General features: G+C 27.6%; 1 long non-coding RNA gene across 1 annotated transcript; it reads left to right on the forward strand.

Moving 5' to 3' along the window:
• Positions 1 to 864: 864 nt before the first annotated feature.
• Positions 865 to 17,006, forward strand: LOC147816166 (uncharacterized). The gene is made up of 4 exons (XR_015431069.1): positions 865 to 925; positions 8,822 to 8,870; positions 10,666 to 10,715; positions 16,227 to 17,006. It is a non-coding gene; the product is annotated as an uncharacterized LOC147816166 (long non-coding RNA).
• Positions 17,007 to 26,124: the final 9,118 nt, after the last annotated feature.

A 26,124-nucleotide genomic window follows, 5' to 3' on the forward strand; every position in this document is an offset into this window, starting at 1 on the left:
CTTGAACTTGTTTATTAATTTAATTGAAAAAATTAAGCAATGTTATTGATGTCATAGTAGAATATGTTTAGAATTAATATTTTCTTTTGTAATAGATTTATTCCTTTTTATTTATTTTTGATTGATTTAAAGATTTCCCATAGGTAATTTTTGAACATATGCTAAATTGCGATACATTACTATATTGTGATGTCTAACTGACGATGTATCGCGATTTAAAATTTCTGACATCGCCCGGTCCTAATAATAGTATTTGACAATTAAGCTATAATTTTAGTTATTTGACTACTATTTTTGATAAATTTTTGTTCCTGTTCAGGCAACTATTTTCATGCTTGAGGCTACTAAAAGCAACTATTGTTGTTCATTTTTCACTGTGGCAACCCTGATATATATATATATATATATATATATATATATATATATATATATATATATATATATATATAAATTTAAAAGTGTGGCCCTAGCTAGATCTCGGGGGGCTTAAAATAAGGGAAAAAGCTTAGTGCCAAATATTTTTAATAGTACACATATAGCACACGGCCAAACAAACATAAATTTAATTAATTAAGAAAAGGAGAAATAAGTGTAAGGTCCATTCAGTTCGATGTCTGAGCATCTACTGCCTTGTATATGGTGGCGATGTTGTAGCTTAGCTATGTGGTTGCTACAAAAGTAGTTACTATGTAGTTACTACAAAAGTAGTTGCTACAAAAGTAGTAGTTTTAGAGTTAGCCACCTGTGACATATTCAATAAGTTGTTTTTAGCAGTGCCCTGATTAGTTTATATTTTAATGTGATATTTGAAATTTTGAATATTCTTTTTTTTTTTTTTTTTTTTTTTTTTTGCATTATACAGGCTTAACTGCAGCCTATATAGCTCCATGAAGGAGAAGAATTTGTGTACTACACCACTTTTCTGGTAAGAATTTTAATTTCATGCTTTAACCATCTTAAAATCTCTTTAAATTGAATAAAATGTTTTAATATTTCCTAGGTTTTTTATGAAATTCTAATCACTTTATTAGAAACAAATTTTATTATCCAGTTTTATAATTTTCAAACAAAATATTAAGAAAAAAAAATTTCTAATTATTTCAGTTTTCACTTAACACTTTAAAAACAAAATCAAACTATTAATATTATTTATAAAAGAAATTGGATTAAAATAAGCATGTTTTTGGTACGCATGCTATTTGAAAAAAGTATTTTGTACAAGTTAGTACAAAATATAATAAAAAATAAACATTGCTTTTTTGAAATAAAAATAAATTGATCCTTTCGGCCTTCCCTGTTTTCGAATTACGGTAATATATTATCATGTATATTTTTTTTCTGGCTATGGGACTCTTTGGTAATAAAAATACTCTAGACGGAGATTTAAGAACAGTAATTAGCATTCGTGAAAATATTAATCAACGAAAGACTATAAATTATATTTTTCGAAAATATTAATTGAATGTAAAGAAAGTATTAGTGTGATATATCATTAGTGAATTCATAAACTTAAAGTAACTCTTGCTATGCAAATTTTTATCAAGGAATATATTATATTTATGATTCATAGGCAGTGTTTAAGTACGAAAAAAAAGATATCGCCCTAAATGACTTCTGTTCTTATAATCGGATTTCCAAGTACTAGCGATAAGTACTCTGATTCACTAATTTTAAGCAATTTCTTTAAAAAAAATTATGAAACATAATCTCTTAATTACCTGCCCGTGCGTGTTTTTGCAGCTAACTATTTTACTAACTATTTAATTATATTCTTAAATTTTCAAAGTATTATTCTCTACACAGGGGTGAGATTTTTCCGCTTTTTAGCTGATTTCCGCTTTTTTCACCTTCGTCTCTCGAATTTCAGCCTTTTTATCAAAAACTCTGATTATCCGAAAGTTAAACTTTTTTTAAAAAAATAAATATTCCGCTTTTTCAGAGAATTCAGCCATTGAAATAAAATAATTATATTTATTTCTGATTTTCAAAGATAAACAGAAAATTCAAACTATATAGCAGCCAACCTTTCGCATTTTTACTTATTTTAGCTATTTTCTCCGCTTTTACACGCCGAAGATAAGATTTTCCTCACTTCTGCCCGCCTGCCACATAGCTCGTATTTTCGTAATTCAGACTTCCCTGCGTCAAACAACCCTTTTAGAAGTCCCAAGCCCGGAATCTGCTATCATTTCGATTCTCATTCACGCAATTTTAATATCAAACATAACTTTTCGTAATTACGTGATTCAAAAGTTGCGCGCTGGGATTGTTATTCGCGCGATTTGTATATTGTACATTGCGATTCTTATTTACGAGATTTAAAAATCTAATATCACGATTTGTATTTACGCGTTTTTAAAAACCTATGTCGTGATTTGTTCATGCGGCTATAATATCACACAACGATTTTCGTATTTATACATGATTTTAAAGTAAGGCGCTATAGGATTCACATTCACGCGATCTAAAAATTATGAATCGTAATTTGTATTTACGCGATTTAAAAATTCTATAACGCAGAATGTATTTTCTCATTCATATTCACGTGATTTCAAAATCCATTATCGCGATTCATATTCACTCGATTTTAAAATCAATTATCGCGATTCTTGTAAAAAGTAAGTTTTTTTCTTGAATTAGTTACTATAAAGGTGCCTGTTTTTCTATCGACAACGTAAAATTTACTCACTTGGAAATTCAGATTTTTTGCCCTTTGGCGCCAATCTCATCCCTGTCTACACTACTCCGTATGTTATATATTCAATAATGTACTAATATATTGTTTTAGCTTTTTCTTTAACCCTCGTTCGTTTTTAAATTATTTTATATTATAACCGTTGGTGAACAGCCGACCCGATTTTTAGGCTTACGACTACTAACGCACAACTCCGTAGCCTTGAAATTTTGAAACCAATCCAGAAGATAAGGGATCGAGTATCGGGAGAAATTTTGTCTTTGTGGAGAGCTTTTTGATGGAACTCACCTGCATATGCGTAACATCGAGAGTAAAGCCACGAAACTTTTTTAAAAATTATTGTCAAGTTTTTAATAAAAGAAAGCTTAGAATTATTGCCAGTTAGTTGAAAATTGAACCCTATTAAAAAATTATAAAGATTCTGCTGCTTTGAAATTACTCAATCTATTACTCGATCTAAATCAGCAGGCTATATTTTCGAAAAAGGAATTTAAATTATTTTTTTTTTTATATTGTTTCCTATTTAAGTAATAAAAAGTAAATGCATGTATGCGCAACTCAAAGTGTGTATACTTTGTTTTTTAAATGGATAAAAAATTACGGAGCTACAATTTTTTTTTTTTTTTTTTTGACGTTCAGACTTACTTTTGCCCGTTAACTTTAAGAAGGTTGCCTTTTTAAAAAATAACGAGGAAGAAATTTGTTAAAAGAAGCTTTTAATCAACTTTTAACTAAACAATTCTCAATTTTAGCATAATTCATAAAGTATTGTTATAGTAGGAAAATGATGCTCGGTAGGCTTGATTTTGTTTAACAACAAATACTAAAAATAAAAAATTGTAAAAAAAAAAAAAAAGAATTCCAACCTCATGCTAATTTTAGAATCATCTCAAAAAAATTGTTCTTTTTTTATAACTTTAAGTTTTTCTTTATACTTAAATAAGTTATATTAATACGTTTTAGGATTTCAAATTATTTTATAGCTGTATTTAGTATGTCCAGAAAATTGTTTCAATATACTTTTTTTTCATAAATTATGAAAAAAAATTAGTTCTTATTTCGCAGTAAAGGAGACAATAATGTTAATGTTTCATTAATGTTCAATTGAACTGTGACTGATTTTATTATCCCTAAAATTGGCATCAGTTTGGGCTAATTAATTTATTGCTTGAAACAAATAGAAACAATTTAATGTATTAAAATTATTTCTTTATTTTGTTAAGACGGCAGGAAAAATGAGGGTAAGCAGTGAAAACCATCATACTATTCATGCATTTAATCATATAACTTTGAGCAATTTAAAGTAAAATAAAATATAATAATAGGTGTATAATAAAACTCTATCGAAATATGCCCTTAAATATACCCTAATATGTATCTAGAATAGTTTTTAGATTGATTAGTAAAAAATATATTTTTAAACTTTTCTTTTTTAAGTTGATCGAAGTAATTGACGTTGTGGTTATTTAACTTTGATTCATGGGAAGAGTTATTACATTGTCTCATTCGACTTTTAAAATTTCAACTGTAAACGGAATTGTTTAAATTCCTAAGAAATGTTTTTTTCCGAGTAGCACTAAGAAATAATAATAAATGAATAAATACAATTAAAAAAATAAGTAAATTGCACTATTTTATTTTTTTTAGAAAGTTGCGATGAATTATAAGTCATTATTTTTTTCAAATTAAGAGCGAAAACGATTATCTTACGTAAAACTTATTTTAATCTCGCGAAAACTTATTTTCATTTAATATACTTTGTTACTAAGTGATTAAGGCCAAGACTCTGAAGTGAACAAATGAAAAATTTCAGTTATATTCAAAAAACATGAAGATGTAAGTAAAAGTCGACATGTTTTCAGAGAGCCAAAATTCAAACCACGTCTTTCACGTTTAGCCAGTTCTGTGTTGGGCAGTGTTTGAAGCAAATGTTTAGCTCGTTAAAATTAAGGCACCCATTTTCAAGACTTGCCAGACGTGAATGAGGAAAACGAAACTGTTTTAAAACAAAAAGTGTTTTTTTTCTTTTTTTTTTTACCAATGGAAAATAAAAGTAAAATACAAAATGAGAAACACCGTGTTAGCCGAGAGTAAAACAGAGAATTCCAGTGCAACTCTTGCTCAACCAGACGCGTTTTGAAAATTTAAATAAATGAAAACAGTAGATAAAACAGCTATCAAAAATGCAATAAATCACCTTTTTGCCGCACATGTTTTCAATATTGGGGATACATTGAACTTCGACAATGCCAACATTTTTAACCACCCGTGTCACATCAGCGCATTTTGATACTCACAAATCTTATTTTATTTATACGAATGCTTAATTTCCCTTGTAGTTTCTCAACATTTCTCCACACGTAAAAATGCATTTTGCCTTGTTATACCTCTCTCGGCCACTGCGGTTTTTCTATTATTATTATTTATTTATTTTTTTTTTTGTCTTTATTCAATTTTTTGTTGTCTATGTCACTCTCGGGTACTGTGATTTTTCCTTTTTTTTTTTTCCTTTTCATATTTTGCTGGCAACTTCACGTTTTCTGTTTAGAATCGCTTCGGTTTTTTTCATTCACGTATGGCGATTCTTTAGAATGGGCTTCTATTTCTGAGTGCTCCAAACATGTCCACTTTTATTACCATTTTCATATTTTTAAGGCCAATGAAGTTTATACTTTTAGTATACTACATTCGAATCTCAATCGTTATTTTGATAAGAATTTTATGCTGACTAAGACAAACATTTGTATTATTTTAACAGATGCGCTCCATAAAACATTAAAAAAATTGCATCTATATTAAAATTAATAAGTTATTTGAATTTCAAGTAATCTTTTACGTTATCTTAAGTTATCTTTTACTTTAAATTAAAGTTTCAAAATTTTATATTCAGATATTTGGAATTATTGAAATTTATAATTGAATGTTGTGGAGAATATAAACGTAATAAAATACATTTGCTGCCACGATTCACTTTCTTAAATACCTTACGAACTCAACTTTTAAAAGAAACTATCATATTAGATATATGTATGTAAGAATCATAATGTAAGTTTACATAATAAAAAGAACTAAGCAAAGAAGCAATATTCTATGATAAATACAACAGATCGTAATTAAAGAACATGCTCTGCAAAATGTTATGGAAAATTTACGAAAATTCGTTTTAGAATGTATAGAAATATTAGTATGCTCTTTGCAAATTGTCTTTACCGTAAAAAAAAGACACGTAGCTCACATATTTGGCAAAATAAAACGATTTAAAAAAAGTGAATCATACAATATTCTTAAACATTCATATTTCAATACTTTTGAAATGCCATGAATAATGAGCTAATTTTTTCAATAATAGAAAAAAGAAATATCGTGAATTGTGTAAAATCTTAATAATGTGCATTATAATCTCTTCCAGATGCTCTACATTTTTACGGAATCTTCTTAATGATTTTCCTTACAATTATGTATAAAGAACTAATGCAAATTTGGTACAACGAAAACTTTAAAAAAGTTGAAAACAACTTATAATATATACTCATAATATACAACTTGCCACATTCAAAGTTCAGGTGTTCAAATCTTGTAAAATTATAAAAAATTTATGTATCGATTAAATTTTTTTAAAAGGAAAGCAGTCTTTGTCTTTTAGACAGAAATAAGCCCAAAAATTGTCTGTTGCCTAGAAACTTCGAGATATTTTTGTATTAACTATTGAAAAAAGTGTTCTCGATCTCAGCGAACACAATACAATAAATAATAAGGTTTCTTTTTTTTATTATCTCAACTTCCTTGTTCAGCAACCGAGAAATACTAAGTAATTCTATCTTGTCTATCAGACAGTTAGTTTATGGTTATTAAATTACTCCTCCTAATTGCTTTCCCTTATTTTAGGACTACACTAAATGTAGCTTCCTAGCTCCCCAATTTTTTGAAATTTTGTCTACACCCCTATATTGCGGGTCACGAATTAAAATATTTTATTTCATTACGGTTGTTGAACAGCCGACCCAATTTTTTTGTTTACTACTACTAATGTTCAAATCCGTATCCTCGTAATAGTGAACCCAATCCAGAAGACGAGGAAACTTCTGGATTAAGTATAGAGAGAAATATGCCATCGTGGAGGACTTTTTCTAGGAGCTAACCATCATTTGCTTTACACGGAGAGGAAGACCACGAGAACCTCCGACGGTTAGCCTGACGGCAAGGGGACTCTAGCCCATGATCCGTCTACCACCGAGGATATTTCAAGTCAGCACAATGGTCAGTGCTAGCCGGATATCGACCAGCCGTCGCCGGGATCGAACCCGGTTCTCCTTATTTGAAGGCGAACGCTCTATCCCCTGAGATATCGGGCTCACGAATCAAACTATGAAAAAAATCATAGATGCGTTAATTCAGAGAAAATACGTTTTTGTGCCTGATTTTGTAAAGTAATTAATAATAACAACTAAAGCCACGATGGCTGAAAGGATAGAGCGTTCGCCTTTCATTGCGGTGAGCCGGGTTCGAATCCCACGATATCTGGTAGCTACGAATTCGCATCCGGCTTGCACCAACCACTGTGCTGACGTGAAATATCCTCAGTGGTAGACGGATTATATGTTAGAGTCCTTTGGCAGTCAGGCTAACCATGGGAGGTTCTCGTTTTTCTCCTCTCCATGAAACGCAAATGTGGGTTAGTATCATCAAAAAGTCCTTCACGAAGTCAAAATTTCTCTTAATAGTAGATCTAGTAGTTCCCTTGTCTTCAAGATTGGATACAAAATGACAAGGCTACGGAGTTGAACATTAGTAGTCGTAAACCTAACAATTTGGCCGGCTGTTCAACGACTGTTATAAAATAAAATAGCCAGAACTAGTTAATTAACATGTTTGAAATCCTTCTCTGGAACCTTTAAGATTGACACTTAGCTCGTAAAAATCGGATCATTAGAACAACAATTATTCAGGATATCTTTTTTTTCTCTCTTTTTTTTTTGGCGCTTGGAAGCATTAACTGCAATTATTAAAAGTTAAAAAAATGAGATCGGACAACCACTTTGATTTTATTTAAGTCAAAAAATCTGCCTTAATTGAGACATAAAAGAATTTAAATAGATCTTCAGATTGATGACAATTTACAACTGTTTACCTGCAATAGGAACTGAATAGTTGTAATATAGCTCGTATCCTAAAGTATTATTGTGTCCTATTTTTAGAAAAACCAATTATGAGTTTCAATAATTTTAGCTTTATTCCATATAGATGTTGTATAATGTGAATCATAATTATATTCGTAGTTATAATGAAATATTATGCATGATTTAACTTTGAATAAAAAGCATCGCAATTAATCAAAATAATGTATTTTAGGAATATATGATGAGGAAAGTGAATAATGCAGAAAGCTTATAGAGTTTTTAAGGAATATTTCAGTTAATTTATAGTCTCTACATCTATGTTTCTAGGCTGTAGATAATATAAACATGAATTTTAATTATTTGTTTATGTTTACCTATAGTTGAGAAAACCATATTTAGTAATTATTTTTATTTAAGGCCAAGTGATATCTAATGAGATAATGCAATCAAATGATATCGAGACTGGGATAGCCTGGTTAGTAGGGCACCGGGCCCATGTCTAAGAGAGAGTGGGTTCGATCCCCGTCTGCCGAACACTCCCCATGAATTATATGGTGACCGGTGCACGTTAAATCTGTCGAGTCACAAAGTTCTCCATGCTAGATCAGTACCTCCTCTGGAGGTACTGATCTAAGAGTTTCCTCGTCCTCTGGATTGGTTCAAAATAACAAGACTACAGAGTTGAACATTAGTAGTCATAAACCCAAAATTGGGTCGGCTGTTCAGCAACGGTCATAAAATAACAAAATCTAATCATATCTAATGAGATATCTAATAGTATATCTAAATGAAATGTTTATTTTATTTCATTTTATCGGGAGAAAATTCTGCCATGTAAAGGAAACAATCTAGAACTTGCAGGGAGGTCTATATTAGCAGAATTTCTTTAAAAATTTGATTTATTTTACATATTAACCTTACCTTATATATTTATCCCATTTTGTATGATGATATTGTATTGTAGGTAAGAGTAATACAATTTTTTCATTCATAAAAATTCTTTTTGCAGAAATATGCATCCTTGGAGAAGAGCTCTAAGTTTAACAAGATCTGTTGAGGTAAATAAATAATTTTTAATAAGTCTTTTGTTTTGTATTTGTTTCATAATTAAATTTAATGTGTGCAAAAGCTCTTTTTTTTTTTTTTTTTTTTTTTTTTTTACTCTTTTAAATCTATTCTAATATTGGTCTCAACTCTCCCTACTTTCCTGTGATCACTCCAAAGCTTCATTATACTTAACATACGTCCTTATTTTTAACAACAATGTGAAATTTTTTTGTAAAAAGGGACATTTGTTCATTTTTGTCTGTTTGGTAAATTTTGTTTTTCATTTACAGAAAATCATTATCTTTTGCCATATTAAAACTATTTCTCCTTTTCATATTTTAAGATTTTTAAATGTTTTTTCTTAAATTAATTTTTAAATTAGTTTTTGGTTACGATAGTGATAGTTTTTTCTTAATTTAATTTTAACTTAATTTAATTTCTTAATTTAATTTCTTAATTTAATTTTTCTTAATTTAATTAAGTTTTATTTAAATACATTTTTCAATAAGTATCAGTTTATCATTAGTACACTTTTAGTACAAGAGTTTTTGTGTTCATTCAATTTTTAGCTTCCAATTTTATTTTCTGATGTAATTTACGAAATTCTTAATTTCTTTTACTTAATCCATTTTATATTTTTTGTTTTTATATTTCATGCCTTTAGATATTATCTTTTCGTATTTTAATATTATTTCAAAACTGCAATGTCTGTTAATTAATTTATTGACGAGTTATTTTAATACATTTTTTTGGATTATACAGAATTCATTTTGTGTTTAATGCCTCTTCAAGTTCTTTCTTAATTTTATTTATGCAATAGTTTCACTTAACTTAGTGTGTGTTTTGCTTTTGCAACATTGGTATTGATTTTTTATTTTTTTGGCACATTACTCTGTCTACGTAGTTTTTTTAATCTTTAGCTTTATAAATATAATATATATTCTTATATTAGAGTTTGAATTGTTAACTAGTTTTTTTTAATTACTTTTAGTTAAGTATAGGCTATTTTCAATCAATTTTGTTTTGTAAATTGTATTTTTTTGTTATAAAATTTAAGCATAAATTTATATTATTACTTTTCTCCTTTTTACTGTTTAAATTTTTATGCATAATTTTTTGTTTGCAAATTATAGAATTTGATTTATATTGTTTAATGAATGTAATACTCGTATACCTTCATTTTTACATGTTATGCTTTTGAAAAAACATTTTTTGATTTATGAATAAATAATATGTTAATGTTTTTTTTCTACTTTTTTTGTGACTACTTTTTTTTCTTCAAAATTTACACACGACTTTTTTGATATTGCATAAAAAAGAACTTTTGATAGGAATGCTTAAAATAATTAGAAATAAAGATTGAAAACACAGACTAACAGTTATTTAAAAAGAAAAAACTAAAGTTTCATGTGTCTTTCAGAGCATAAATTAACAAGTTTTAGAACTTAATAAATATGTATAAAAACTATTTCTAATTATGCATTGCAAAATATATTATTTCAGATTGTTTTTTTATTAAATCTTTTAAAATTTCCCCCTAGAAAACTTTGTCGAAAAATAATTTTTATAAATAATTTAACAAATTTTATTCGGCCTAATATTTGGCCAAATGTTCGACGAACCGAATGTTCCACAAAAAGGCCGAATATTCGTTACATACCTGAAAAAAAAAACCTATCTTCAACTAATTTTATTTTAAATATTTATCTTACCTTACCTTATATATTTATCCCATTTTGTATGATGATATTGTATTGTAGGTAAGAGTAATATAATTTTTTTATTTATAAAAATTCTCTTTTACAGAAATCTACATCCTTGAAGAAGAGCTCTTAAGTTTAAGAAGATCTGTTCAGGTAAATAAATAATTTTTAATAAATCTTTTGATTTGTATTTATTTTATAATTAAATTTAATGTGTGTAGAAGTTTTTTTTTTTTTTGTATTTGGAAAACTCTTTTGATGCTATTTCTAATATTGGTCTCAACTCTCCCTTTTTTTTATTGGAAGCCCTTATTTTCTGTGATCACTCAAAAGCTTCTTATTTTTAACAGTATTGTGAATTTTTTTTTACAAAAAGGGACATTTGTTCTTTCTGGTAAACTTCTTTTTAATTTACAGAATATCACTTTCTTTTGCCGCATTAAAACTATTTCACCTTTTTATATTTTAAGTTTTTTCTTACCATAATTTTTAAAATAGTTTTAGGTTACGATAGTGCTACTTTTTTCTTAATTTACTTTTTTTGTACAGTAATTTTTTTAAAATGATTTTAAAAGTTTTATTACATTAATTTTTCTATAAGTTTCAGTTTAGTATTAGTACACGTTTAGTATAAAACATTAATATTAGTTTATGTGTTCATTTAATTTTAGCTTCCAAGTAAATGTTTTGATGTGATTTACGAAATTCTGATTTTCTTTTACTTAACCCATGTTATATTTTTTGTTTTTATATTTCATGCCTTTAGATAATATCTTTTCGTATTTTAATATTATTTCGAAACTGTAATACCTGTTAATTAATTTGTTGTCGAGTTATTTTAATACACTTTTTTGAGTTATTTACAGAAATTTTTTTATGTTTAATGCCTTTTTAAGTTTTTTCTTAATTTTATTTATGCAAAAGTTTCACTTTAGTCTGTGTTTTGCTTTTGTAACATATATTGATTTTTGATTCTTTCGTACATTATTCTGTCTACAGATTTTATCTTTAGCTGTATAAATAATATATATTTTTATATTGGACTTTAATTTGTTAACTTTGTTTTTTTTATATTTAATTACTTTTAGTTTAGTATAGGTTATTATCAATCAATGTTTTTATTTGTAAATTGCATTTTTTTTGTTATAAAATTTAAGCATAAATTTATATTAATACTTTTCTCCTTTTTACTGGTTTAATTAATTTTATTTTGTATATATATATATATATATATATATATATATATATATATATATATATATATATATATATATATAGATATATTGTAAATTGTAGAATTTGATCTATATTGTTTAATGAATGGTAATACTCGTATACCTTCATTTTTGAATGTTATGCAATTACAGCAATTTTTGATTTATAAATAATATGTTAATGTTTTTTTTTTGCATGTAAAAGTGTTTTCTTATATTACTTATATATGAATTTAATTTAAGTATTAGTACACATAAGTTTATAATAGTTATTACTTTATCTACTTTTACATTTTAGTTATTTAGTATATTTACTTGTTTAATTTTTAGATTTCAATTTACTTGAATTTAAATAATATATTTAAGTTTTTGTATTCTACGTATTAGCAACTCTTTTTTTATTTCATTAATTTATGTATTAAATTTAGTTTACTGTTAAAACATTTAAAATTAGTTTCCATTAATATTAGTCTCCATTAATATAAGTTTCCATTAATATTAATTTATCTTTATTAACTGTATTGTTTCTATAAAAAAATTTTTTTGATTTACATGATTATATATTCTAATTTTTCTTACGCATATTTTTCACTCGTTTTTAAAATAATTATTACTTATTAATAATTTTTTTTCTACGTTTTTTTCTTTAATTTACTAAATTTCATTTTATTTTGCCAAATAAATAATATAATTTATGTTTTGAGAATTAAAAAGCCAAATCTGTCATATTTTTACTTAGAGAAAACATACTTTGGTGTCTAATGACATATTTTAGAAATAAATATACTAATTATTTAGCTTATTTAAAGCATTCATTAAAACAAAAATTATTTAGGGTGATATCTCTTTTTTGCAGCTCACTGTAAGCAGTTTACATTAATAGAACCATTATTATTTCCATCTATTGTTATCCTATTTTTGTTTCAGTTTCAAAATTTGTTATTTATATTTTTTCAAAAAAAATTTTAATCTGATTTTTAAATTATTATTACTTTAGAATTTCATTGGTATTCCGAATTGTAGACACTTTTATTTAATGTCATTTAAAGGTTTAAAGGTAGAATTGAATTGCTTAACTTTCGGAATTTGGTTTCCTCTTACTTTATAGGTTGAAAGTTTTCTAAACTTATGTTTGTAGAAGAAAAAAAATGTACATACATTTTTATGAGGTTTAATTGAATATTACTACAATTAATATTTGTCACGAATTATTAGTTCTGTCAAAATGTTACTGCACTTGTAATGCTTTACTGAAGAATTACTTTAGTTGTAGTCTGAATATATTGTTAAAATTTTCAGTTAATCTTGTTTGATTGCAAAATTAAATTATTTTGCCTGTAGATTTTAGATTTGTGTGCTATTGTTTAATTCAAAAAATTAAATTTTATTTTGAATTGTGAATGATATTTTGAGCTAGAGTATTTTGTGTACTTTTTTCTTTAAATACTTTTAATTACTCTACGCTTAGCTTTAGTAAACTTAAAAGTAGTTTTGTTTCAATTCACTGTTGAGTTTTCTAGTAATTTTGTGCTTCTATAACACAACTTTATTTTATTATTTAGGTTATTATTATTTATTTAATTACTAACACTTTTTTATCTATAGATTGGAGTTTTACTTAAATTTGTATTGTATAAGGTTTTGTATTATTGCAATTAATTTTTAGTAAAATATTAGCATAATTATTTTTTTTTATTTATTTTTCTTTTTATTAATTTTTTTTCTTATTTACTTTATTTTGCTTATTTATTTATTTTATTTAGTTAATTAATTAATTTATTTATTTTTATTTATTTATAGATCTATTAATTTTGCTTGAATGTTAGAATATGATTTAATTTCTTATATATATATTTTTTATTTCATTTTAGTTTTGTGAAAGTTTATATGAATTTTTTTATTAATTTTAGTTAGTCTTATTATTTTATGTTAATTTTTCTTAGTTTATTGTTTAATTGTTGCTATTATCTTTGTTTATTGTTTCTCGTATATCATACAGAATTTGATTTTTTTTTTGTTAAATTAAAATAAAACTTTTATTTTATGACTTTAAAATTCTTTTCCTTCATATTTTTTTTTGTTTTGTTTTAATTTAGTATTTGTTTGCATCAATAATGAGAAAAATCCTGCAGATTTTCTTGCAATTCTGAATGGCAACGGAAAAATAACATCATCCATGAAAAAAGGAGTTATTAGCTTTGATTTCAGCTAATATATAATAGCCAAAAATTTAAAACATAAATTGATAATTTCTATTAATTGCGAATTAAAAAAGAATAATGTTAAGTATAATTTCAGACGAACTAGAGTGTGTTTTGGAGCAAATGAGTGTTTTGGAGCAAATTTAATATTGAACGTTTATATCAATTATATAAATAATTTAAAGCTTCTTTAGCTCATGACCTATTTACTTCTAGATGTTATCTAATTATATAACAATTTTCTGATTCAACGAACATTTTTCACTAAGGACTGAAGGAACTGAAGGAATCTTATCTGAAATAAATATTGTTTTTCAAACTTATAACATTCATATAAATTATGCTGTTTTATTTATTTTTCTTTTATCACTTCGATGTTTTTATTTTTTCTTCTGCATTTTCACATTGATTATTTTATTAAATTGGATACTTTTATTGATGTATTATAGCAATTTGGAAAAGAAGAAGTTTGAGGTCAACCTTTTTTCGAACACTTTTCTGTTTCCAAACATTTATAAGTCTTCATAATGAATTTAATCTACATCTATGCATTATAATAAAATAACATTTGGGCAATATCAGAAGGAAACAATATTAATCAACCCTTTATTTAACCCATCCTCCTTTTTCACTATCTATGAGAAATCATTAATAGCTAAGGCAGGTGTTTAACAGTTTACTACTAAATAGATCTTTTTTTATGTCCAGACATCAGTAAAGCAACAACCTTGATTTTGCTTCACTGATAAGAAACTAAGGTCTCTGTAATCAATCTATAGTTTCAAAAAATTATTAATTTAAAAGAATCTAGTTTGAAATTGATATAGATGGAATTGTTTAATTCTGTAGAAAAATATTATTTTAAAAATATTGACTCATTTTAGAGCAAAAAATTTTAGATTGTTAAATGATTTATAATTTCTTTTCATTTATTCAGAAAATGAATGAAAAGAAATTAGAGAAATATTTTGGAGAATTTTAAGCAATATTTTAATTATTTTCGGTGCATAGTTTAATTTATGGTAAATAAATTTACAATATGACAGGGTGGCCACCCACCTGGAAAACCTGGAATTATCAGGGAATTTTTTTATACTGGAAAAAACCTGGAAATATCAGGGAAATTTGGATAAAAATCTGGAAAAATCAGGGAATTTTAAAGAAAAGATGGAAATTTTTTCTTTGATAATTTTTTTAATTTCACTAATTTAAATTATTTACTAATTTTCTTAATTTAAATTATTTCATCCATTATATCCACTTTTTTTTAACGGAAATGTATCGCCAAACAGTTGAAATATCATCAATTTAGCTATACTTTGCTTGCATCAAAATTTGCTCCATTACAGCTGTTAAACTAGAATGCCACATAAAATTCTCCTACTGTTGCTAAACGAATGCAGAAACCTTTGACCGCTATGGGACTGTGCAATTTAGAAAAGATTCTGGTGTAGGTGGAAAAAGATTTAGGATATTAGCTTCTATTTTTAAAGACTGTCTTTGGGCTGAATCCATTTATGGCTCAAGTTTGTTCCGATGCTTTGGTGGTAATTTTTTTTTCTATTTTGACAAAATGTTTTTGTATTTTTAACTTTATAAAATTCTCCAAAAATGAGTTGGTTATAATTTGATAATAGATTTTATATTGCACTCTTTTTTTGAAATTTTTTCTACTCCCTCCCATTCAAGGAAATCTGTGAATTATTTTTTCTCAGCAAGCCAACCAATCACACGTTTTTTTACCATCGCTGACGGCAATGTTTGTCGATAAATCGTTATAATTGTTGCATTAATGCTAATTTTTTCTATTTCATTTTAACCTTTTATAACATATTTTTAAAAAATGGTTTTTTTTAAGAACCAACTATATATTAATATTTAATTTTACTCTTTTGTTGGTCAATATATGAATTTTAATTTAAAATTTTGTGCCAAAACATTTGAAAAATAAATAAAAAATCTTGCCAAATTGTCAAAATAACATTTTGAATAAAATATTTTATGATATAGACACTTTTCTTGTACACATCCTACACTTAATAAGAAAAAAGAAACAAAAACCTAGAAATTTTAAGATTTTTATCTGGAAAAATCTGGGAAATTTGAAATCTGATTTGAGTGGCCACCCTGTATGAAAACAAAAGAACCGTCTTCCTCTTTGCTACTTAGAAACGAAGGCCTTTGTTATCATTCTATAATCATAAAAAATGTGTTATAAAGAGGTAATAATAATGTACTTTTTATTACAGTGTCTACAACAAGGGAACTCAGATCTATGGGACTGCTTTACTGGAAGTCGTTATACAGACGTTCAATTAATTACTACAGAACGAATGCTCTATTTATGATCGCTTGAATTGGATTTGCTTCATTATGAACTTGATCCTCTATGTATAGATTCGAACATTTTATTTCAGTATTATATTGACAGTATTATGAGACAGTATGTTGATGGCGTGCAGTGATGATCATAATAATTATTGTTATAATGCAGGTATATTCATATACCGGTATATATTCATATACTGGTGGATGTAATTAAAATAATATTTCGTGTTGGTGTCATCATTTTCCTCCAAAACAAATTTTAAAATCAAGTCTAGTCCTAGCAGATACATTTTAAATTTAGAGAAAGTCATTTTTGTATTCAATATATTCATTTTATTTTTTATTCATATATATATTACCTTGACCAGCACAAATACAAAATGCTGTGCTGAACATAAGGTGATAAACTGTTACAACGTCTTATCATTACTACAAATTCGAATAATGGGAAAGAAAACTTTTTCGGTCTGGAAAAGTCTAATTTAATTTACCCATACAGTTTTATAAAGTCACTTTTCATTTGCTTTTTAAATACAATATTATAACGATTCCCAAATTTGTGTTAGATAAAATTTGAATCGATAGATCATTTCCTTCACGAGTGCAATTCGAAAATAATAAGTTTTATATTCAAATAAATTTTAATTTAATTTTGAATTGTTAGCCCTTTTGATTCGTGTCTGTTCTCATTCGCTTGAACGCATAGCAATATAAACTGTGTAATAAGTGCAAGTACAAAATCGTCTCTGGGTTGGTTTTAAATACAGCAATATATATATTTATAAAAAATCCATAACTTCCAGTGAAGGAACGTATTTTTTTTTCCTTATTTTTGTGTTACTTACTAGACTAACATTTAAATGTTTGAATTGAGTCTTCAGTATCAACCATTCTATGTAGTTACTATATGAATCAATAGATAGAGCAATCAAAATTTTAAGCTAACTTATTTTTTTTTTTACTTGCCACAATTAAGTATTTAACATCAGTAGATTCTGATTATTAAAATACAATTAATTATAGTGAGAAAAACTTCCAATATTGATGACAAGCATTTATATTAAATAAATAAAGTATAAAATAATTGCTTAAAAGAGGAGAAAAACGTTCGCTAATTCACTTTTTCAAAGTGAGAATTTAAAACAGTTCATCATGGTAGACTTAATAACATGTAAAAGAAACTAATAAATTATTTTTAAAAATGGTTAATCATATTAGTAAATAAACATACAATAAATTCAAAATAACTTGTACATGATGGATGCATAAAAAAAAATTTTTTTTATTAATTGAAGGATTATTAGCTATGTTTTTTCTACCCAGAATAATAGCAAATATGTAAACAATTTTGTAAAAACTTGCTCATCAATTCAGTTAAGTTGATTTTTAAAACAGCCTATTCTATAAATTGTAGTGGTGCCATCTATCGATCTATAAAGTAAAACTCCGAAACGGCTTTATAATTTTATTTAACATGAACTTTATCTAATTATATCATTACTTCCTTATTATAAAAACTAAATTTAAACTAACAATATTTAAAATATGTAAATTTATACATTTTTTTATGTTAGAAAAATAATTCTCATTTAAAGTAGTCATTCCTTTAATTATACTACTCATTTACTAATGATAATTGAAGTATGAGTATTTATAAAATTTTGCTGTGCAGTCACATAACAGTCATTCATCTAAAATAATTATTCATTTAAATATGTCCCTAAAAATCAAGGTTATAAAATTTTTTAAACTGATTAGCTGATTTATTGCTTCGAACACAGCAAGATTATTTTTTCCTTAAAATTTCCATCCGATTGTAATTAAAAAAAATTTTTTTCAATTACTTGATACTTTAAATCACAGATAGTTAACAATTCAGATAAATCCCATTGCTTTAAGAAACTATGCTAACATTACTTAAGTGAATATGGTAGCTTGTTATTCATTTTAGTATGGGAACTTGTTTCCTTACTAAAATGAATAACAAGCTACCATACATAAACTCGGGCGCGTCCCCTGCATGATTTGTAAATTCAGATTTAAACTTATTAAATTAGTTTAATATCAATTATTAAGGAATTAATAATTGGAATGGAAAGGCGAAATCAAAGCACTGTATACACTTACACTTTAAAATGAAATTTATCTAATAGATATAAGAGAAGAGCTTATTTTTATTGTAATTCATTCAGTAGAAAATCTTTTTTGACTGATGAGTTGATGGTGATTTTAAATTAAACTTTTCTGTATTAAATTTGTTAATTAAACTTGACATTAACTGTTTTAATGTCTGAATTTCAGAAAGAGCGAGACACAGTATATCCGTTTTATACAGTATAAAAATAGCTTCTAAATTGATTTTTTTTTGTTGTTGTTGTTTTGTTCTGAAATTACCAATTTTATTTCACTTTTTTTCACGAATGCCTAAAGTTCAGAACCAAAAAAAGCAAATTATTCGCCCTCTCAATTAAAAATCAGAGTAAAATAAAGTTTTCAATTTTAAAAATAACTTTAAAGTTGACTTTTTTTTTCTAATTATCAATTTAACTTGACATTATTTTCATAAATGTGTAAATTTCAGAAAAGGCGATGAACATTATTCGCTTCCTTAAACAGTGGAATAAATTAAAATAATGTTAAAAAGCAGGCTAATATTGAAATAGAAAATTTATGCGAAGCCAATCGTTTAGATAAAGAATTGTGAACAAAAAAAATAAAATTTCTCATCATAACGGGTTAAACGTAGATCTGTTTGCCAGATCCCCTCAGAGCAAAGAAATATGTTGAATATTTTCTTAAAAGCGGGTCTTTGACGGAAATTATTTAGAACAAATCTAGTATAAACTGAAAATGAGCAAGAAAAAACAAATGATACAGACATTGAAAATGGTTATTAGAGAAACACTTTTCTTTACAATTTACTTTCTCTGTAAAGTTTGTCGGAAACCACTAGTGCATTTATTTAATAAAAATCGCAAGAAGCTGAAATGGTATATTATTACTTGATTAAAAACTTCATTTGTACTACACTGATTGGAAATAACAGTCGACATATTTCCCACGCTCATAAATAGGCTCTCATTTTCCAGACGTGTATGACAAACGTAAACTTAATTTTAAAACGTAAAGTTACTGCCGAAAAATAAAGGTTAGAGACAAAACTTCAGTAGCCAAGTTAATTTTTAGAAACTGCATAATTTTTCTGTGCATAATTTTGCTTAATAATTGGATGGAAATACAATTTGAAGATTCCAAAAATTGTTACTAATTTAATTTTTTTATAACCGTCGTTGAACAGCCAACCCAAATTTATGGGTTTACGACTACTGATATTCAACTCCGTAGCCTTGTAATTTCGAACCCAATCCAGAAGACAAGGGAACCCCTGTATCAAATAGTGGGAGAAATTTTTAATGGGACTAACCCACATTTGCGGTACATGGAGAAGACCACGAGAACCTCCCACGGTTAGTGTGACAGCAAGGGGACCCTAGCCCGTGATCCGTCTACCACTGAGGATATTTCATTTCAGCATTGTGGTCGGTGCAAGCCGGATGCGGAATTCGTATCGACCAGCCATCACCGGGATCGTACCCTGGTTCGCATCATTGGAAGGCGAATGCTGTATCAAAAGAACTTGGGGCCCGACCGGGATTTGAACCCGGTCGGGCCCCCTCGCAACCATACTAATTTAATCAGTCTAAATTCTCAGAACCCTAGGGTACCATGAAAAACGTTTTATGCACTAGAGCAGGGCTGTCCAACTAGCGGCCCGTGGGCCGCATGTGGCCCGCCAACTTCTTATTCAGGCTGATCGGCCTCAGTTTTCCCATTAAAATGTAAGCAAATTGCTTTATAATCCTTCGGTTCCATTGTTTTATAATTAATAATTCAACTATTAATTGTTATTGTATAAGAGGGTATTGTTCAACTTTTTCAAACTGCGGCCCGCCAGGTGATCAGTGACCGTAATTCTGGCCCGTGGGCTCTTTGCAGTTGGACAGCCCTGCACTAGAGCATGGGTCGCCAAACTTTTTCATCATCGACCCCTATATAATTTTTCGAAATCTCCATCGACCCCCATAAAAGTAATTTTCCGTTAAATAAGATAAAACTCTATTAGATACTGTGTTTGTACATTTATTTCATGATTTAAACATTTATTAAAGTAATAGTACATTGTGTAACAATAGTTTTATGAAAAATATATTAATGTTGAAATTTAAGTACCTTAATATTTATTAAATAATAAGTAATTATAAATAAGTAGAAATAATAAGTAAAGTAACTACAGATTTATTGATTCTTAACCAATGAGATGAGTATGCCTGGTGTTTTTTTTTTTTTTGCAAGGTTCGTAATATTGGGTTCAAAATTGGTCAATTTTAATTTTAAATCCCCACGTAACTCCATATTTAATTTATTTCTGTACTTAGTTGAGATTGAATTTACGTGACTGAAACCGGCTTCAACCATATAGGAACTTGGAAAAGCTAGCATAAAAAGGCTGAGCTATTTCATTAAGTTCTACACATTTTTGCATTAGATTTATATTTGTTCAAAATTTACTTATTGTTAAATTTTTAAAAAGCGTCTTTGCTTCAAGATCCGATAATAATTCAGCCAACTCATCTTGCAGGTTGATGTCCATGATTTTGATGATGCGTTTATTAATTTATGTTCCGTAAAGAAGCTGATATTAAGTCAATTATAAAAAAAATTCACAAATTTTACATACTCAATTAGATATTTGGGATTTACGTATTAAGAACTGTTTTTTCTTCGACCCTTCCGATTCGGATCGACCCCCTGGCTCAGAGCGACCCCCAATTTTGTTAAATAGACCCCTGGGGGTCTATATAGACCACTTTGGCGACCTCTGCACTAGAGAAACGCGTTTTTCTTCTTTACGCCGAATTCAGATTTTTGACTCAACTTAAAAGGAGTTACCACAATAACTTCAAATTGAATTTTTAATTTAATTGAATTCTTAATTAAACCCCGATTTAACGAATTCATAGAGACTGAAAATATTATTCGCTAAAACGGGACAGTTCGTAATATTGGGGCAAAATAAAATAAAAAAAGTGTGTAACATCTCTAATAAGCAAATACACGAAATAAATAGAAATCTCACACTTTTTTTTACTTAGGAACACAGCGACTGATTACACGCTGATTAATTTTAAAGCATTTCGTGAGTAAGGTTTGCCTAATTCAACGTCAAGAAAATACTCCGTCATTTACATCGTTGCTGCATTAGGTAAGATTTCACTGTTTCCAAATCTTGCAAAACATCAGAAAAAGTAACAGTTATTCACTGGAGATTCAATATCATCGCCTTCTAACAAGGGAAACTAGGGAAGTGTGACTCGCCAATTTTAAAATAAACTAGTGGGATGTATGCCTTATGAGGAATAATTTTAGGGGGCAACATTCGTTTCGGCCCATAGAAGGTCCTGTGAGAGGTAAAAAATAATTAAATATATAGAAAAATCGGTATTTTATTACTTCAATGCAGACTATTAGTTATTGTAATTGTCTCATACTCTAATTAATTTGTAATTAATTGGTTAATTAATCAAATTGCTAGCTAATAAATTAGTTGGCAAATTAATTATGAATTAATTAATTGATATGCAATTACATACTCCAATTAATTTAGAAAATTTTTTGAAAAAAAAAATTTAACAAATTTGATGTCAATTTTTTTTAAAATTAACCTGACAGGTTTTCCTGAAAAACTACAGATATATAAAATTTTCGTAATCAATTTTGACAATAAATATGCATTATATAGTACGTGAAAGAACCACAAATTTAATTGGAGTATGAGATAATTACAATAATTAATAGTCTGCATTGAAGTAATAAAATACCGATTTTTCTATACATTGAATTATTTTTTATCTCTCACAGGACCTTCTATGGGCCGAAACAAATGTTGCCCCCTGAAATTATTCCACATAAGGCATACATCCCACTAGTTTATTTCAAAATTGGCGAGTCACACTTCCCTAGTTTCCCTTGTAAGTCATTATTTCCTATAAATCTACTTCATAAAATTCGGTATATAGGGGATTAAAATTAGTCACAATGGTGTCTGTTAGAGCGGACATAATTTCTCGTTCTGATAAAATAAATGTGCGCAAATTTGATCAAAACATAAAAAATCCGCGAAAAGAAAGTGGATGGCGTCCTAGAAGTTACCAGTAAATGTGGTACAGCGTCGTGTGCTGTAATGAGACATGGCTCTACAGTTCCTGGCCAAATTATGAGACGATTCTATTTAAATTATTAGGTGATACTGCTTTATTGTTTTGACGAGACTATTTACACTTGTTTATGTCCGTGTATAAATTGGTTAAATTAGACCGTATATTATATAAATAGAGAATATTTATTATATCAGGTATTTTATAAGTATATTAAAATAATTAGACCAAATTATTAGACGAGCTGTAGTGTTTCAATAATTACAGTTTATACGCAATATTTAAACATACATGTCATGAGTTTTCATCCAGGAGATTTTTTTTATATACTTCCTATTTGTATTTATTTTGCATTAATTGATACATAAACAAGTGAAAACCATAATGCTGTATAGTACCACCTGGTAATTAAGATTTTACATAGAATCGTATAGTGAATCTAATAGTTTGACCAGGAACTGTAGAGCAGTGATGTGCGGAAAACGAACGAATCGATATTTTAATCAACTCATTTTTGTGATTCGATTCATTAAATTAGTTTTTTAAAAAAAACTTTTTTTTCCTGCCGAAATAAGATTACTTATTTAGGGTTCGATAGGCGAGAAATATTTGGAACCGCTGGCCTAGATCAACTAATTCACGATCTCCTCTTACAACGACTCTTCCATTTTAACGAGAAAAAAAGAATCGATTTAGAAATTCGTTCAGTTTAGTGAATCGATTTGCACTACTCTAGAAAGTTTGCGGTACGTGTGCTAGTAACTTCAGAATGCTATCAGATTCGATTAAGATTTAAATGCAAGATTATATTTAAAAATAAAATAAAACTGTTACGTTGAAAGCAACGCTTAAAGTGAAACATGAACCTTTATTTTAATTCACATCCTGGTCAAATTCTTTCAACATTTAATATTCAAAGTTTGTTTTATTTTATTTCTCTTTTATAAAGGAAACACTTGATTGTAAGGCAATGAGTTTGAATCTTTAAACAAAGATAAGTAGAATAGTAATTATAAAGTTCGTTTTTAATAAATTTTGCCTGTCTTTTTTTTTTAATTGAAATAAAAGGACACAGTTTTGTAAATCTTCGTCTACTAATTTTTTTTATCATGCAGTTTTTTTTTTTATCTTCACATAACATAAAGTTTTAAGAAAACCAACCGACCACGGAGCATGATAAGTAAATCTATAAATCTGAAAAGAGCGATCACTTTTTTTTTTCTCTTATGCAGGTGTTCAAAGAAATAAATTAAGGGCTGCGTCGGAGGTTTACCTATTAATTCTTATCTCCCCTAATAAGGGTGACATGGGAGGGAAAGGAAATCGTATTTTTAAAACTTTGTTTGCAAAATCTCGTCATTTTTCCCAACGAGCTCAATATTTATTTGATTGTTATGCTTTTATCGTATATTAATTTGATTTAATCAAATATTAATTTCATTAGTTTGATTTTTTGCTAGTAACAAAGTCTAATTTATCAACGAAAAAGTCATTGAAATTTTCGTGTCTCTTACATTTATTCGATTAAATATTGATTTAACGGTTTTAAAAAGTTCTATGTCGAATTCAGGGACCGCCCACTAAATTTTTGTGGTTTATGAGCTGTTTGTTTTTTAAAAAAACGTAGACAACTCAACAATTTCTTAATTAAAATTTAAATATAAAACTTGAGAGGTCATTTACTATTTTTAAGAAATACTCATTTTGTTAAGAATAAATAAATAAATTGTGTATATGAACCAGTTTGTTATTCCAAATTTTTTTTTCGAATTTATTCATTTAATTTTTTATGCCTTTCTCGTATATTTAATTTAAGAAATGCGAAATTATCAAATACTTGCAATTTCTTATTGTTTAATGCTATTTTATTTCCTCTAAGCAATTAAGCACATGGAAAATATGTTCCATTTTATTTAAAATAACATCAGTGTTTCACTGGTGTGCATTCGCATTTCAAAGTGTGACCTATTTTTCGTAAGGGCTAGTTTGAAATATTAGTTATACTTGATTTTAAATACGTCATTTTTCTGTTACAGCTCATTGCAGCTGTCATTTTCATTGCATCCATTGATGGAGCTGCCTGCCAAGATTTGTACCCATCAAATTCGAAAAATTTGTTCCGATAGAGCCGTGTTTTTCTTCTTCTAAACTGACATTAAAAGTAGTTGACAGGAATCACTACAAACTATTGTTTTTTTTTAATCGCACTACGTACTACACTACTTTTCTTTACACTACGAAAAGAGTAGCGAGACTACAGTAGTTTCATTATCTTGTAGTGTGCAACTTTTTGCCTCAAAGGATTTAAAGAATGATTTGTATGCAACCTATGAAGAAAGGGTAGCCTGGTGGATAGGGCACTGGACCCATGTCCAAGAGGGCGTGGGTTCGATCCCCGTCTGCCGAAGATTCCCCGTGAAGTAAGGGTGTTTGATCTGTCGAGTCACAAAGTCCTCCATGTTCCCATAAAAATCATACCTATGGGTGATCCAGGAGCTTTCTGAATTGGTTCAAAATTTACGAGGCTACGGAGTTGAACATTAGTAGTCGTGGACCCAAGATTGGGTCGGCTGTTCAACGATCGTTATTAAATACCTATTAAGAGATTTCATAAATTAATTGTACTTCGTTCGAATTGCATGGAAGAGCAGTGTTCGAACCTGTTTTGCTACTACACGAGTACAAGTAATTATAATTCACGATAAAAATTGTAATCAGTCACGATTATAATTTTATTTTATGTCCAGTGTTGAAAATTCTTAGTTTTGTAATTTCGAACCCAGACCAGAAGACAAAGAAACTCCTTGATCAAGCATTGGGATAATATGAAAGAAATGTTAAAGAAAAATCTCCTAAGGGCAATCTAATCCTTGATCAATTGATTTAATTATAATTGTTCATGATAATGATGTTTGTTTTATTTATTATAATCGTATCTAATCAGTTTGACCAAGTCTTATGCAAATCAAGAAACAAAAAATGCGCATTTCGGTTATTCTTTTAACAAAACTTCATAAAAATCAGAATTTTTTTTTATTCTATTTACTGTAGAAATTAATATTCCAAAATATTAAGTTTCAACAAACAAAGTTAAGAGTATTTTTAAAAAGAACTTGTTTTTTTTCTTTCTCGGTATTAGCATTATGTAAACCTTGGCGAACAAAGAGCTCGTATCCTTTGGTCAAGATATAAACAAAATAATGCAGAGTTCTTATCTTTCGTTAAGAGGTGAGGCATCGAAAAGAAAAGGAAAAAAAAAGGCCGAGCAGAGTTTGATTGAAGTTAAAATAATTTTTTTTTGCCTCAACAGGCGTGTGATATACATATATAAATTAAACATACTAAATTCAAGAAAATTTTGGTTATACTTTTTAAAAACGAACTCATAAATGTAAACGCCTTTTTTCCACATAAAGATAAAAGAATTTTTTAAACTATCAGACTTTGTTTAACATCAATAACAAACCACAAAGTGATTTTGAAAGACGCTTTTTCATTTTATCGATTTAAAATGTCAAAATATAAAATGCCCTAATTTTAATTGCTAACACTCATTGCAAAGAAATATAAAAATAATTCTTACTCTTACCTATAAAGCGCGTGG

This window comes from Parasteatoda tepidariorum, chromosome 2 (genome assembly GCF_982258835.1).
Source record: "Parasteatoda tepidariorum strain Cologne lab strain chromosome 2, Ptep-v5.0, whole genome shotgun sequence".
NCBI classification, from domain to species: Eukaryota; Metazoa; Arthropoda; class Arachnida; order Araneae; family Theridiidae; genus Parasteatoda; species Parasteatoda tepidariorum.